Source organism: Lemur catta, chromosome 16 (assembly GCF_020740605.2).
Source record: "Lemur catta isolate mLemCat1 chromosome 16, mLemCat1.pri, whole genome shotgun sequence".
In the NCBI taxonomy this organism is placed as follows: Eukaryota; Metazoa; Chordata; class Mammalia; order Primates; family Lemuridae; genus Lemur; species Lemur catta.
Window position 1 is genome coordinate 53,813,684 of NC_059143.1, and position 16,869 is coordinate 53,830,552.

Genomic DNA, 16,869 nt, shown 5'->3' on the forward strand with positions numbered 1-16,869 from the left:
TTTAATCTAAAGGAACTGCCAGGATACTTAATTCCCAGTGTTCAAATGGGTAGCATATCAAAGTATGATTCACTAAAATGAAATATGCTCCAGAAAATCCTGACTGCAATCTGAGTCCAAAGAAGTCATACCTGAAAGAGATACGGACAGATTCACCTACTTTATGTTCAGGATTTGCATGTGGGGTTGTTTTAATAAAACTTACGTAAAAGATAAAACATAATCCTGGCTTTGCTGAAAATAATCTCTGTGTTTGAATTTGAAATTAATTTCTTTTAAGTAGCATATATTTGGGTCCTGTGTTTTTATCCACTGTGTCAGTCTCTGCCTTTTGCTTGGTATATTTAGACCATTTACATTTAGAGTACTTATTGATATGGTAACGCATTGGTCTGCCATTTTATTATTTACATTCTGTTTGCTTCCTTTATTTTATTCTTCTAGTCCTATTTTCTTGCATCCCTAAAAAGTGTTCAAATAATGCAAGAAAATGGCAGACGTAATCCTGTCAAAATCCCAGCAAGGTTTTGTGCAGACATAGACAAGTTTATTCTAACATTTATATGGATAAGTACAGGCTCTAGAATAGCTAAAACAATCTTTAAAGAAAATAAAGTAGGAGGAATTACTGTACCCAATATTAAGCTTACTCTATAGCTACAGTAACCAAGGCAGACTGGTATTGGCAGAGGGGTAGCTAGATTAATAAAACAAAGTAAAGAACTCATAAGCAGATGCACACAAATATGCCCAATGATTTGTGACAAATGTCCAAAAATAATTCATTGAAAGAAAGATAACCTTTTCAACAAATTGTGTTGAAAAATTGGACATTCGTGGGCAAAAAAAGAAAAATGAACCTCAATTCAAACTTTATACAAAAACTAAACTACTTCAAAGTAATCAAGCACTTAAAAGTAAAACATAAAACTAGAACTCTTCCAGAAAAAAACACAGGCAGAAATTTTCAGGATTCAGAGCTAGACAAAGAGTTCTTAAATTCAACACCAAAAGTACAATCCATAAAAGGAAAAAATCAACAAATCAAACTTCATCAAAATTTTAAAAATTTTACTTTGTGAAAGATCCTGTTAAGAGGATAAAACAATCTACAGGCTGGGCATAAATATTTGCAAACCACATACCTATCAAATGTCTAGTATCTAGAATATTAAAGAGTTCTCAAAACTCAACAGTCAGGTAATGATCTAATTAGAACTTGGCCAAAGTGATGAACCAAGAGTTCACCCAAGAGGCTGCAGGTAGCAGACGGGCACAGTGAAAGATGCTCCGCATGGTGAACCAGTAGGGAACTGCAAATTAAACCACCATGAGCTATGGCTAACCTTATCAGCGTGGCTAAAAGAAAACAAAAAAAGAGTGAAGACACTAAATGTTGACAAAGGTACAAAGAAACTGTGTCACTCATACACTGCTGGTGGGAATGTAAATTGGTGCAGACACTCTGAAAAACAGTTTGGCGGTTTTTAATGACTCTAAACGTACTATTACCATCTTACTCCGCAATGGTACTCTTTGGCATTTATCCCAGATAAATGTGGGTTTTTGCACCCACAAAACCCTCCACAGGAATATTCATAACAGCTTTATGTGTAGTAGCAAAAAGCAGCTCAGCTGTCCTCCAGCGCATGAGCAGCTACGCCAACTGCAGAGCACCCACACCGTGGAATGCTACTGGGCCACGTAAAAGACTGAACTGTGGATACCGGCAAAGACCTGGCTGCATCTTTAGGAAATTTTGTTGAGCGTACAAAGCCAAACCAAAAGGTTTTAACTTGCATGATTTCATTTATGCAACATTCTTGAAATGACAGAATGGTAGGAGTAAAGAGTACAGATTAGTGGTGGGCAGGAATTAGGGACAGGCTTGGGTACCATAAAAGGGCAACGTGAATCAGCCTCGTGGTGATGGACACGTGCCTATGCGGGTGGTGAAATGGCACAGAACTAAACACACATGTGCACACACACACACACACACACATGTACACACACACACGTACACACACACACACGTACACACACACACACACACACCCGAGGCATCAGGGGCTGTACTAACGTCCTGGCTGTGATGCGGTTCTGCAAGACAGCAGTTTGGGGACAGCATGAGAGCACAGAAGGGATCTCTGTGTCATCTCTGACAGCTGCACGCACATCTACTGCTGTCGTAAAAGTGGGTTAATTTGTTTAAAGGTTGTGGCAAGAAGGAAGGGACGACGAGGAAATTAAGAAATTGGCAGTAGAGTTACAGAAATGGAGACCGTTCAGGTGACAGAAAGGAAGAAATGTTGTTAGGTCTTAACTGGTTTGGACCTGAGGACAAAAAGGAGGGAGAACGGAGGGTGAAGCCCGAGTTTCATAACCCCGTGGATGGGTGTGTGCTGGCGCCACCGACCCAGGGACGCAGCACTGGCATGTTGGAGGCGGCACCGCAAGTCCTGTATCCCACACCCACGCCTCCCTCCCCACGGGTGCCATGCGGAGGTGGCACAAAGTCAGCGCACCCACAACAGAAGCAGCACAGCACGGCGTGTACTCGATCCTTAGCCCTCACTGCCCGCCGCTCTTCCGGATCAACCCCTAGTCCCTCACTCCCCCCGACCCTGTCCTTAGTCCCGCACCCCTCAGCCTGCACCGTCATCCGTCGCATGGTGGCTCCAAAGGCCTCGGGCTGCTCCCCTGGGCTTCGGTCCAAACCGTAAATTTATTCGTGTTATCCCCACTGGCTTTAGAAAACACTGAAGTTCTCAGGTCAGCCTACCGGGAAAATGCTGATGGCAGCCAGGGTTTTATATTGGAGCCCCCTTTATTTATTCCCTTTTCTTGAAGCACCTGAAAGTCCTTTTAGGGGATTCCTCTCTGGGTTGTGTGCCGTCGGGGCAGGACATTAATCCAGGGACCTGCTCTGCCCTGGCACGGGAGGGGCAGGCACAGGGCACGGGCACGGGCAAACTCTGCCACCTGACTCTCTCCTCCACGCAGTCTGGGGGTTCACACCGGCGCCTGCGGGAAGGGCCAGCGCACGGAGGGCGGCCGCTTTCCTCACTCCCGTCTGTGCCCCTAAGTGCTTCTGGGCTCCCGGACGTCGGCCAGAGTCTAGCCAGACCACATTTTGCTGTACCTCCAATTCTACAAAATCACCATTTCCTACAATGTTCCCAGTCTACTAACAAAGCTTATTCATTGTCCTAGCAGCAGAAAGGATTCCCAAATTCATGTTCTCCATAATTCAGACCAAAGTCAGCACCGCGGCAGGCTCGGGTGGTTTGGCCAACGCGCTGGCCACGATTCCTCACGTCGTCATCCATCACCATTGCGAGCTGCATTCACAACATTTCTGTCTTTGGCATAAAAGTCTGAAATGCAAAGGGATTGTTAGGACAGAGAGAGATGAACCCATGAGATACTGAGACTCAAATATGTGCTTTGTTAGAAATGAAAATGGAAATATGATTCCAGGGGAGAAAGGACTTTGTCGCAACGTGGTCACACACTCCTTTCAAAACACGAAAAATAAATTCACCCTCAAGAAAAAGAAGAAAAATGAATCTGACAGATTCATTCTCTCATATCTTGAGGTTTCTCCTCTGAGCCTGTGCATCAAGGATCAGCGTGAACAAGCAAGGCCGGGCCGGCAGGCAAGATAGCCGCGCGCTCATTGTTCCCGAATGCATCCTCCCCTCGCCAGGCGGTGCTTTTAACTCCACTGTGATTAAGTGGCTTGTCCCAGAAATGAAAAAAAAGTCAGCTTCCAGCCCAAACACAAATGGATTATATACTCTGTGAGTATCACTATCATTCCCAACATGCACTCCAAATTTGAATGTTCATACCTTTGATTGTATTTCTAATCTAGGAGGGAAAAAATACCCCACAATTTCTCACTAATTTTAAATTATTTCTTATAGTCTTTCAATGTATGGCAGAACTTCCCATTGTGGATAGCAGAGCTGGAGAACGTGGACGGAGAGTCTACGGATGACGGAGGCAGTCGCCAGAGAGCCGGGCAGTTCCCACCCATCACACGCCCGCCAGCCGCAACGCACAACTCAAGCGCCCAACTCAGCTGGCACGTTCCTGTCTTCAATGGCTTTGATCAAGCAGATTTCTGCATACCTAGGCACAGATGTGGATAAACTGACGGGCACACAGCAGATACTCAATGAATATTTATTAAATGCTTCCTGAAATTGGTGCAAAACAGAGCCCCCTTTGATCTCATCGGGAATGATGCTCAGACATAAACGGAATCTCGACAACTTCACCAAGGATCATAACACACTTTGCCAATTTGTTACAGAATCATCACGACCATTTCTGAACCGAACTTTGGAACACTAAGTATAGCAACAGACTCTTTCTGATTTATGAACTAATTTATATAAATATTCATCATTTCATTACACTGTTAGTGAATCGCTTTACTGGAAAATTTTTAAATTACTTGGAGTCAGAACTGTCTCAGAAAGTACAACATATCTATAAGGCAAGATCTGAGGAGCCAATCACAAGTCAGAGTTGAACAACTTGAAATTTGCGATGCTCATTGTGAGCCGTACCCATCTTCAAAGGGATGTGATTTGACAAACCGGGCAGCCGTCAGATTTACCATGCCATGTACAACTCTCCATGTATGGACCAGTTTAAAGAGATAGATCAATGGTACAATATCATTATGGTAAGCCCATGATATTTTGCCATTAATATCATCTTTCTCACACATATGGAGAGAAATAAGTTCTATTCATAATGTAGTAGCGTTGCTTAATCTCTCTTTTGGGTGTTTGTCTCATCACCTGCCTGATGGCACAAAGACCATGAGGCTTTTCTGGTGGCTCTTTCTGCCACTTCCTTACCTACTGAAATCGAGCGTCACGCTCACCTGTTAATACTGAGATGGAGCAACACAAAGCCATACAATGCCTTGACCAGTGCAGATAGGTTCCTAAGTCAAGACTTTATCAAGATGATAGCAAAAGTTCCAAGATGTTTAAAGAAATAATGAAATCATGAGGTTCTCCTTCCCTCCAAGGGAAGGGGAAAGAGTGCGCCTGATGGGGTGGGGTGTGGAGGGCAGGACCTCAGGCTTATTTTCTGCAAGAAGATCGGGGACAGGCATTTAGAAGCATTTGGTTCCACCCAGCTTTGCTACTAACCTGCCATCAACTAGCTGCACGAGCCAGATAACCTCACAGTGTCCCTCATCACGAGGACGACAAACCCGGAAACAAAATGGAAGTATTTGGAGCTTGCAGCTCCAATAGCCTGCAACTTGCCACATTTTGAATTTAATGCATAATGTGAAAACATTTTGTAAACAGATTTCGGTAGAGGCTGTCAAAAGGTAGGCTCCCCCCAGCATCTGCTGGACAAATGACCGGTGTGGATCAGATGAGGCCCCTGACCGGGGCACCCAGCTGCGGAGGAGCCACTGTGTCCTCCTCCTTGACGTGCCCTTCCCAGACAGGCTAACCCGCATGACATAAGTGAGCATTAACATATGTGTTCAGTCTTATGAGAAATGTGTGAGCGTGAAACACCGTGGGGACCCGTGCAGGAGTCGTATTTTCGCTGCAGAGCTATGCACCTTCTCTCTGTTTCAGATTTTCTCTTCCTCCTCTCTTCTGTCCCCACCTCCCCTCTTTTTAATTTAACTAGAGAAAATGACATGTTAATTTCAGCTCTACCTCTGCCAGGTCATCCTCAGGTCAGCAGATTAGAGACATCACCAGAAGAAAGAAGACAGTGCGCTCCAACTGCAGGGCAGGCTGACCCAGCCATCAATCACCCGGTGGCAGCCTCAGAACAATGACAGTCATCTGTCAGGAAGCAGGAGGTGGCGCCTCATTAACACCCTACTCACCTGCCCTGAGCTACACCTCGCTTATAATAATATCGATCATTCACCTCCAAGGTGTTGCTTTTTTTTGCTGGATGAAATAACAGGCACTCTGTTTCGCCTTCCCCCTCGGAGTTCACGGGGCTGAGTCCCTTGGAGAAGGGGAGAGAGCCTGGCTGGGTTGGGGTAGGAAGAACGGAGCCCTGGAGCAGGGATGACATCTTGGGTGAAGAGAATGCGTCTCGGTCACCGGCCATCAGAGAGTGATCGATAAAGGGACAGCATGACCCCTTGGCGGGAGGACTCCATCCAGACACCAGGACATTCCCCCGCTGTGCTCGGTAGAGGATTCTCCTGGACAGAAACACTCTAACATCAAAAATGAGTTTTTCACTTAGTTTCTTGTAAATACAGATAACTTAAAAATAAATTTACCAAACAAATGTGGTTTTATGTGCTTTGGAATCCACCAGTACTCACCTCTACTAAGCAGGTGCACATCTCTTTCGCTGGGTCTGCCTCGAGCACGCAGTGTGGGAAAGCCCACCCGCAAGGATCTCGTTTGTAGAAACTACACCTAATTATTTTCCCCAAACGGGCACTGTCAAGAGATTTTCTGTGATGCAACCAACCTTCACAGCCTGGGCAACCCCACATTCTGGGCTGGTTCTGGGATGTGTGCGTTTCTTTGCTGGGCCATAAACAGGCCTCTTCCCCAAGTTTTAATGGTAGGCCCTGAGTTTAAACCTGGGCCGCCACCCAGACCTGATCATAAATTACAAACATTTGCGACTCTTCCACTGCAGAAGAGTCAAAAACACACACATGTGCGTGCTCAATGCATACACGTGTGCACACACACACACAGTCAGCCCTTATCAATTCTTGGGAAAGGAAAATAACAACATATCTTCTCTTTTGCTGGTTGGAAAAGTGACCAAAGACCACTAAAGCTAAAAGGGACCTTACGAATGATAAAACCGAGGGCAGGAGCAGGGAGGTGACCTTGCTAAGGTCGTGCAAAGCAGAGAACGGCGGAGCTCAGAGCCAGCGGGTGCACCCCTCTCCTGTTTCCTGCCCATGAAGGAATCCAAGGTTCCCGTGGAGACGAGGTTCTCGGCAGTGAGGAGTAAGAAGAAAACACGTGGGCAGGAGCACAGACGAGGACAGAACGAGTCCACGTCTCTCCTCTGGGGAAGTGGAGAGGCAGCAGAGACAAACTCCCACATTCAGAGACCGCAGAGAAATGCTGTCCGGAGCGGCACCAGCTTCCCACTGAGCAGCACCTCCTCACGTTTTGCCCTCCCGTGACGCTGGCATGATCACATGTGCATCCCAGGTGATGAGACCACGTGGGAACCACGTTGCTCTGCAGGCCCACGGGGGCCCCTGAGTACAGTCTGAGTGAGGCCACGGCTCGTGACAACATCAGAGCAGCTTTTTGTTCTATTAATGAGTGATCCAGGTGTACAACATCTTGTCCACAACTACAAAATCCAAAAAGATTCGAAAACTGAAAATATTTTGATAGCCCTTCGTGCAGCCAAATCTGACCCAACACTAACTGATGTGAAATTATTTATTTGTAGCTTTTGTTGGTCCCCATTTAGAGTGACTATTCCTACATTTGACAGCAACTATATATCCACGTGTTTCACCAGAGTGCAGCCTCTGACCCAACCAGAAGCACGATTTCGCCCGCGACATACACATGGCTCCGCCCTTCTACACTCAACACAATTCTGACTCCCAGCACCCACGTGGCCTCGATGGTTTCCTATCAGGCATCATGAAACTGACTCTCTTCCTCACCTCAGCTGTGCAGGCGTTCTGCAAATTTCTGTCCAGACATCAGCTGGCATCCTGTCACTCCTGTAGGTGACAAAACAACTACAACAACAACAAAAATACCTGGTTTGCATTATCATTTCTATCTTGTGGTGTCTGGAACCCTCACGGTGGAGCTGCCCATCAATTACTGTTGTCCCTTCTTTTCTAGATAACAGACGAAGGTCTTGCTTAATAACAGCTCTGCCGGGAGCACGGTGCTAGCGTAAAGTCAGGCGGAACAAAAGCGTCCTCTGCAAATGAGTGAATTCCTAACGATCCACCGCGGGTCACTTCTGTGGGAACTACTAAGCTCATTTTGTGGATAAGCTCGCGGGATCCCATGGGAATAGTGTACCCAGAGGAAAAGCAGGAGATCGGACGGATATTAGCTTCACCAAATCTCCGCGTGTCCTGCCCTGATTTGCAAAAGTCACTATCACCGTTGCTGTAAGGGGAAAAATAAAACGTAGGCCTTACCCAGTTCTAATTCCCGAGAATTTAATCTATATCACACAGGATTAAAACATTGATTTTCCAGAGGGCTCCTGGAAGATAAGAGGTGAATTTTGATGCAATAGTCTTATGTGTAAAAGAAAACTAAATTTCTCTGCTGCCGACGCTCCCCTGGTTCATGTAGGGATCCCTCCTGCCACTGCCTCGTCCCTTTCTGCCTCACAGAAATTATTTTCAAAACTTCCTATTTTAAATAAACCACCTGGTTGTCTGAGCAAGATTTTTCCCAATCACGGAGGGATGTTCCTTCCTAAAACACAATCCAGATTCATTATGCGGCTCTTTATGTCTTCTTTATTTAAGGATGTTGAAAATGAACACACGGTACACATTTTATTTTTTAAAATAAGTATCTCTCTTTCCTCCCCCTCTTCCCTCTCCCTTCCTCTCTCCTTTTCTTTCTCTCTCTCTCTTTCTCTCTCTCTCCCCCTTCCCCTTTCTCCCTCTCCCTGTCTTCCTCCCTCTCTGTCTTTTCCTCTCTTTCCTTCTCTCTTCTTCTCTTTCTCTCCCTTCCTCTCTCCCTCTCTCCCTCCCTCTCTCCCTCTCTCCCTGCCCCCTCTCTCCCTCTTCCTCTCCCTAATTGTGCAGCCTGTACAAACCCAGCCTGCGAAAGAAACACCCGTCTATTGCCTGTCAAACAATGCCTGGCTGGGAAAGCTATTGGGTTTGTGGAAGAGACAAACATTTCAGGCATGCCATTCTGGGGTAATGAAGCATGGCAACAAAATATACCTGTGCAACATTTGATAAAGATGAGCTGACACGCCAGTCCAAATAGGTTCTTTTGTGTGTCTGCACGTGTCTACCATCATTGCTTTCATCTTAAAACAGGAAGGTAGCAGTAACAGCAGCAGCTGGCAGGGACCATAGGGGAAGAGCAGCTCACACAATTAAACATCGTTTACCTCTGGCCTTTATTTCACTCCCACTGCCCTTAATTTATTATATGTTTTCTCCCTTTCTATGCAAAAAAAAAGTGGCTCAATTTTTCTTTCTTTCTCTTGCTATCTCATGCCTTTTACAGAGCACTGGGGAAGACAATAGGCAAAATCCCCAGGTGTTTAGCATTGGGTCTTAAGTTAAAATGCTTCTTAGTGGGGTTTTTATGGCTTTTATTGTTGTTTGATTAATGTAAAGCAGAATTAAACCCTACAGTTACACACGGTACATCAGCCAGACAGAAGGCCAACTGCACTTCCTACTTTGGTGCATGGAAAACATCTTTGGCTGCTTAATCTTCAGACAGAGAAAGAGAGAGAGAAGAAGAGAAAGGGGCGAGAGGTCTGCAGACCAGCTAGAAAGTGAAACCGGAAGGTGTGGATGGTCTAGCGGCCCAAATGTGAGCCAGGGAATCATTTCTGATCATTCCTCCCATCTGAAGCCAAAACACCTTTTTCTGGGTTGGATTTTTTTAGTTTCTTTGCTCCTTCTTGGGGACAGTCAGGGCCCCCAGCCCTGGTACCTCCCACGCAGGTGCCTAGTGTCGGGTGAGCACCTGCCGCGGCAGCAGGACCCAGGGACAAGAGAAGGTGTCGCCCGGGCTCCCCGGCTGCTCTGTGCAGACCGGCCGTCACAAAGGCCTGCACACGGCACGCCGTTATGCTATTTATAGCTGAGCACGTCCTATTTATAAAAGCAATGCGGTGAAACTGAAAGGGCATAATAGCCACTCTGTATTATAAAGCTCTTCTGCTGAAAGAGCCGGACAAAGTGCCTTGGGTTATTTGATTTTTTTCTTTCTTCTTCTGATGGCGGCAACAGTTTTTGGCGATACGCGAGATGGCAACAATGAGCGCTTTGTGGCACGATGACCTCCAGGAAAACCAGAGATGCACAGGTCTTGCTTTTGTTCACTCATCTAATTACCAGCTCTTCATTATCCTCCCTCTCGGACGTATAAACTTCAGTTCACCTTTACGTCTAAATAGGATGGATCCTCAGTTTGCCTCCATGAGAGGAACCACGACTCTAAATCGCAATTATCATGCAAAATAATTTGGGGTAAGGATCGTTTTTTGTATTCCCCTGAGTCCTTGTGCAGTAACAGTTGGTGCTCAATAAAAGCCTTGACAGGGAGAATAAGGAGTGTGCACTGGGCTTTGGTATTAAACAGCCTGGGTTTGAATATCTGCCCTGCCACGGTTAATTGGGAGGAGTCCTAATGTTCAAGTTTCTGTTTCCACTTCTATAAAATTAGAGGAAGATTCCAGACCTACCATAGGAGAAGTTAAAAAAAAAATGAATAATGAATATAAAAACACTTCATAAGCTGCCAAATGCTATATACAGGTTCATTTCTTTTCTACAGTTTTGAAAGTAGTTTATATAGGTAATAGCAAATTCCAGAAATAATAACAGAATAAAATTGTGTTAAAGCTCAAAAACATAGTATAAAAAAGAAAAAAGCCAACAAACCTACAAAGTGAAATGCTTCTCTGGCCTTACAGAGTCTTAAGTTTTATCAAATTCTCAGTTATTTAAGGCTTCTGTCTTGTCAAAGCCATTACATCCACTTCATTCTTTTAATTTGCAAAGTAATGGTGAAAATATCCCTGGAGGTTTGCGGGAACGCAAACCTTCTAATGGAAGTCATTTAGTGAGTTGCCTATTGTTTTATTGGCAATGGGAAACAGTGCTGGCGGGAGGAGATGGATTTGGGGGGAAGCTGCATAAACTTATCACAAAATCAGCCCCTTTCTTACCATACAAGAACAGTGGGACTAACAGAAACTCCCAAAGTAAATTAAGAGGCTTCGTTACTTCCTTTTGTTTCAGGTTGGAAGTCAGATGTACTGAGGCATCATTTGACAACCATCGAGTTTGGTGAACACACACAGTCACGTAACCAACACCAGAGCGCACACAGAGAACGTCCCCAACACGGCTATCGCCACCCCTCGGTGGGCCATCTCCCGAACCTCCCACATGGCTTCGACCACCCCAGCCCCTGGGAACCACCGGTCTGTTTCATGTCCCTGCAGTTTTGCCTTTTCTGAAGTTTCATAGAAACGGAAGCGTAGAGTGAGCGGCTTTTCAGTTTGGCTTCTTTCCCTTGGAGTGACCCATTGGAGAGTCATCCATGTGCTTCAGGCATCAGAAGTTCACTGTTTTTATTTTTTGGAGAGTATCCCTTTGCATAAGTGTTCCACAGCTTATTTGCAAGTTGATGGGCATCTGGTTTGTTTCCAAATTTTGGCATTATGAATAAAGCACCCTGCATTCATGTAAACCCTGTACCTTCACTGCTCAAAGGGCAACTCCTAGTAAGTATTTCTGCCCCTCAAAGTCAAAATGGGCAGGTTATGGGCATTACATTTTCATTTCTCTTGGATAAACGCCAAGGAGTGGGATTGTGGGTCACATGACAAGTGCACGTGTTGCTGTAGAAGAACCTGTTAAATTGTTGTCAAAGTAACTGTGGCATTTGCAGTCCCACCACCATGTGTAAGAGTTGCAGTTGGTGCACGTGTTCCCCGGCATATGATACTGGTTTTCAGCTTAGTTTTGTTAGCAATGTTAATAGGTATATACTAGTATCTCATTGTGTTTTAACTTGTACTTTCCTAGTGACCAATGATGTTGTGCACCCTTCCATGTGCCAATTTGCCGATATATCTTGCTTGGTGAAGGTTCTTTCAGACCCCATGATGCCTGTGTACTTCATTAGCATCTTTCTCTTCTCATCAAGCCGTGCGAGCTTTCCGCATATCTAAATACCAGTCCTGCATCAGACATGTGTTTTGAAGACATTTTCTTCCAGTGTGTGCCTCATCTTTTTGTTTTCTTAACAGCATCTTCTGAAGAGCGGCAGTTTTTAATTTTTATGAAATCTAATTTATCAATTTGTATGTTTTAACTCATCCTTGTAGAGAGTTTTTCAGTGCTTCAATTAATTAGAAAGACTCGTTTACCAATTAGAACATCCTCCTCAGACAGACAAAATTGGTCATGAGAACTCCTCAACGCAACATCCCTCCTTCCTTTTAGCTCACATGTCAGAGTCAAATGCCACCCACGTCAGGAACGCGGCTCCTGTTGGATAACTGGGGGCTCAGGCCCCGGGCCCAGGACGGATAAGTCTGATGAGAACAATCCTCCCCTATTTACTAAGTCAAGTGTTCAGAATTTGGTGAATTTCAGAGTAAAATGACTGCTTATAATTGAGATTTTCTACCTTCTCAGTTTCTGACTGAGGTCTCTTAATGGACTTTGAAAACAAAGACACCAATTAGGAAGAGTTTTTAAAAAGTTCTGTGAATGACCCATAAACTTATTTAAAAAACAATTAGCTTATGTACATACCATAAGTAATTAAATATATTATAAGGGTTTCTTTGTATTGCCCTTTATAGATTCTCCGTCACTAAGGTGTTGCTATCCCCTCTGAGACAGAGTGGGCAGATCCTGGTTTTATCATGGGACTCCCCGGGTTCCTTGCCCTGGTCGTGACATCTCCAGGCTGCGGGGCCCGGATGGGTCCTGCCCTCCCAGCGCCCCGCTCTGCCGTCTGTTCCCGCTGCTCCTCTCGGCATTTCCCTTCAGTGTCTCTGTGCTTTTCACGGCACCTCTGGGTAGACCCTGTCCTCTGACTACTCAGAAAATAAATGGCGTTTTCTCTCAGTCCATTCTGCACTTTCAGTTCCTGCATCACCCTTGCTCCACGCGGGCTCCGCATGCCACGAGGCCCACTGTGCCCTGTGCCCTCGCAGTGGCTCCTGGTGTGGCCGGTCCCTCACATCTCTCTGCCAACCTTCTGTGAGCTGCCCACACCACGGACGGGCCTGGGCCCACCCAGCCTCTGTGTGGCAGAGCACTCAGCACCGCATTGTCCGATCTCCTTCCTGGCCCACCAGGCCAGGCACGCGCCCGCTGCTGTGCTGTCCAGGCCCAGGCACGACGGTGTCTCTCTGGTCTCTCCCCTTGGTGGTTCATCCGCTCTCCTAGCCACCTGGCAGAGCGCTCCAGAACACCCAAACCCCCAGAAACGCCTGAGGACGTCTCTGCTGACTAAGCCCCGGTCTCCCTTCATCCCACTCACAGCTGCTCAGCAGGGGACACCCTGGTCCCAGGGCAGAGCCTGCCCTGGCATCCCCTGCCACTATGTGTGGCATGAAACCAGCCATTTGGGAAGTCAAGGCTCATCTGTGAAAGGAAGAGCGATGAAGGTAGCAGCAGGTTAGCGGGGATGCTGGCCTGGCCTGATTCGGCAACAGAGGATTAGCGAGATGGATTTGTCATCTGAGGCTTGGCGAGACCCGCTTGGCCAGCCAGTGGGAGGGGGTTGGGGACAATGTTGGGAATGATTGACCAGAATGGTTTTGAAGTCTCCAGACCAAGGACCATCAATCTGAAAATGGCTTTGAGTCTATTTGATTTCAGTAGAAAGAAAAGACTCTTTCTGAAATGGATAGTGACAGCCGAGTTCAGAGATAACAGACTGGCAATGACAAGACTCTACTCTTTAACACAAGCAACAGAAACCTTCTTGGGCTGTGTTTGGGTGGTTTCACTTGGTTGGTTTTTAAGACGACCACGAGAGTGGCTCACATCCAGCTCCCCGGCTTGCCCTCCCACCACTGGAGCCACAGGGACAGGCAGAGCAGCTTCTGGGGGCCAGAGGGACACAGACCCAGAGGGACAGCTGTGGAGCCTGGGCGGGGGGCTGGGTGCAGTCAAGCCGCTTCATGCACCCGCTTCACGGGCAGTGGACGGCAAACGCGTGAGCAAAGGCAACGCAGCGTGCAGTGAGGACAGACAGTGAGAAGGAACGATACGTGGACCCCCAAGAGAGAGAAATCTGCACGTTGCGTGTGTGTGCACACACACGTGTGTGTCTTAGCCCGGGACACGTGGACTACATTGGAAGGACACGGGACAAGGTCACGGGAGAACTCTCCTTTGAATCACCTTAAGCAGGCAGAGGAATTAGGACTGATTTATGAATGTATTTCCACAATTTACTTGAAAACGTGCAATGTCTGTGCAGCCTGGCAGGAGGAAGAGAGGTGAGCACCATGAAGGAATGTTCCTGCTCCACTTCATTGTAAAATTATCCCATGCTACCTGCTCTAATCCCCTGAAAACAAATTAAATCCTCACTAAGCTGACTTTAAATCAATAGTTTCATTTAAGAATAGTGTGACTTAATAAAAATAAAAAACTAACTGGTCCAGCCAATTTAAGAGGGAAATAAATCATTGCCCAAAGAAAAATAGCAGATTTGACTTGTATATGGGCCCCGGCTCTGCGCAGGGGGAGAGTCTGCGTCTAAATTAACTCAGGCCGGGGATTAAGCTCATCGACCCCACTCGGAAACCTGCTTCCTCAAGCACACCCCAAGAACAAGGAGGCAGCTGCCCCCCGAGTGGGAAACGGCACCTCAGTCTACATTTTGAAGAAACACAACTGCTAAGAAACACAAGACGCCATTCTGCGGAACCGCCCAGCAACCCAGAGCCGGCAGCCGGGTGCGGACATGTGTGGACGGAGAAACACATTTTTGATTGTGGCAGCAGCTGAAGGGTTCCGGGGCAGATGTGCTGGTTAAGGAAAGAGCTTCCTCAGCCAGCAGGACGAAGGTAAAACTCAGTGTGAATGGTAAATGTCAGTGGTTGTAACAGGTGCACAATCTATTTGCAAATATTCTTTTAAAAAATCTAACTGTTGGGTAAACCTTTTTTCCCCAGTATACAAAAGGCATGGTTGCCATTTTATGAACAGAGAAGGTCACCTAGCAAAAAGACTCAGAGTGACTCAAGAGGTCTTTGTAAGTAGTTACAGAGCAAACTCGGCAATCCCATAATTCTCAACTAGTCCTTTCTCCCAGTTAGTGGAGGGCTTCTTTATTAATCACGTAAATTAGAAAAATGCTTATGACCTGGTGCATGTCTACTTAATTTAGTATTACATATTGGGGTACAAAAACGGTAAACTGAGTCCCTTCAGATCATGACACATCAATATTATCAGTGTCACTGTTACCACTAGAACATTTAAAAATTTAAGTAATTATAAAATGTCAATTCTAGTTATTCACTGATGGTCATTGCCAATAGGGTGCTTTTATTTATCATTTTGACACTAACAAATAAAAAAGCATATCTGTTCTAATGCAAAAATAGAACAAGCCAGGCAAGACCACTTGTTCCCTCCCTTAGGCCCCGTCTTGGAGACTAAGTTAAATGGAATTTGTTGGCCAGAAAAATACTCAGCCAAATACCTAGAGAAATCGGAGCGTTAAGGCAGCCTCGTCTGGTGGGAACACTCCGGCTCAGATTCAGCCTCCAGAGGTGCAGTTTGTCTCCCATATTTATAATCCTATGTCGTCCACCTAGTTTGACATTCTGGGCTCAGTTTTATCAGCCATAAAATGGGGGCAATAACACCTGCACAGGTCATGGACTAATTAGAAGGACCCAGTCTGGCAAGCGAGAGTGCTTTGTAAGGCAACACACAAAGGTAAGAAGTGACTGGGCCTCATGTCTGTCCAAAGACAAGCACAGAAATTAATTCTATCATGGGAAATGCTGGCTTTTCCACACATTCTTCCAAGGGGGTGGGATAATCGCTAACCACCCTGTGGACGGTGGCTCCAGGTGTGACCCTTGCAAAACATGGTGGCCAAAGAGCTCCTCGCTGTGGAACAAAACACGAGACAGACACAGCTGTGCCCACGTTAAGCCAAGCCCATGGCTGATGTCGGGCGATGGTCTCAAGGTGTCTAGAAGGAATTTTTCCAAACCTGTTCAAACCTGAGCATTTGGGGACATAAATTAATGGATCATTCATGGCATCAGTTTTGACCCCACCACAAGCAAGAGACCTGAAACCGCAAATTAACAATGTATTGTTTCTATTTGTAGTAAATTAGGAGCATTTTCCTTCTCTGGAAGGTCAATCTGTTGCTTTCAATACCCACGCGAGTGGAAACTTTCACTATTACGAAGAAATCCCATGGCGGCCTCTCCTTGGAAAAGGGTTTAAAACCACTTTGCGAGCGACTTCTCTCACTCCCTGGGGAGGGAGGGGGGCGTTTGGCAAATGGAGAAGCCGGGAATGAGCAAGACGCCTGGCCAGACCACGGGCAGACTTGACGGTATGTCCGAAAGACGGGCCATCACCCACTTGTGCGATTCCCAAACTTCCGGCTTCTGCAGGAAGACCGCTGTGCACACGCACCCCCCACCGGCACAGAACACGCCAGAATCATCAGGCCCAGAACTGTGGTCTGGAAAAGTGTTGTCTCGCCTCCAGCTAAGTTACAGGAAGCTTCTTCCAACAACAGAGCACCCCGATCTCATTGCCCCATCTGTCTTTCCAGAGCCTTTGCCTTGTTCTGGGCCCATCAATGTGGCCAAAAGACCTGGAAAATGCTGGGGAAGACAGTAGCTGCCACGTCATAACCTGTCTCACCAATCGCTGAGCCACCAACTGCAGCTGCACCAGGGCCAGCGGGGCTACGGCTCGTACCCTAAAGAACAGCTGGCTGAGTTCTGAGCCCCCCAACAGAGCATCTTAACCCCGATGGTGCGTTTCCCAGGCAGAGACCATGAGACGGGTCAGGTGCCCCAGGGCGCTCTCTGCTCTGCCCAGAGACCACAGGGTACGGGTCTGAGGCTTGTCCCAGGTTTCCCGAATTTCCCGGCGCTAGGCATTCTGGGGTG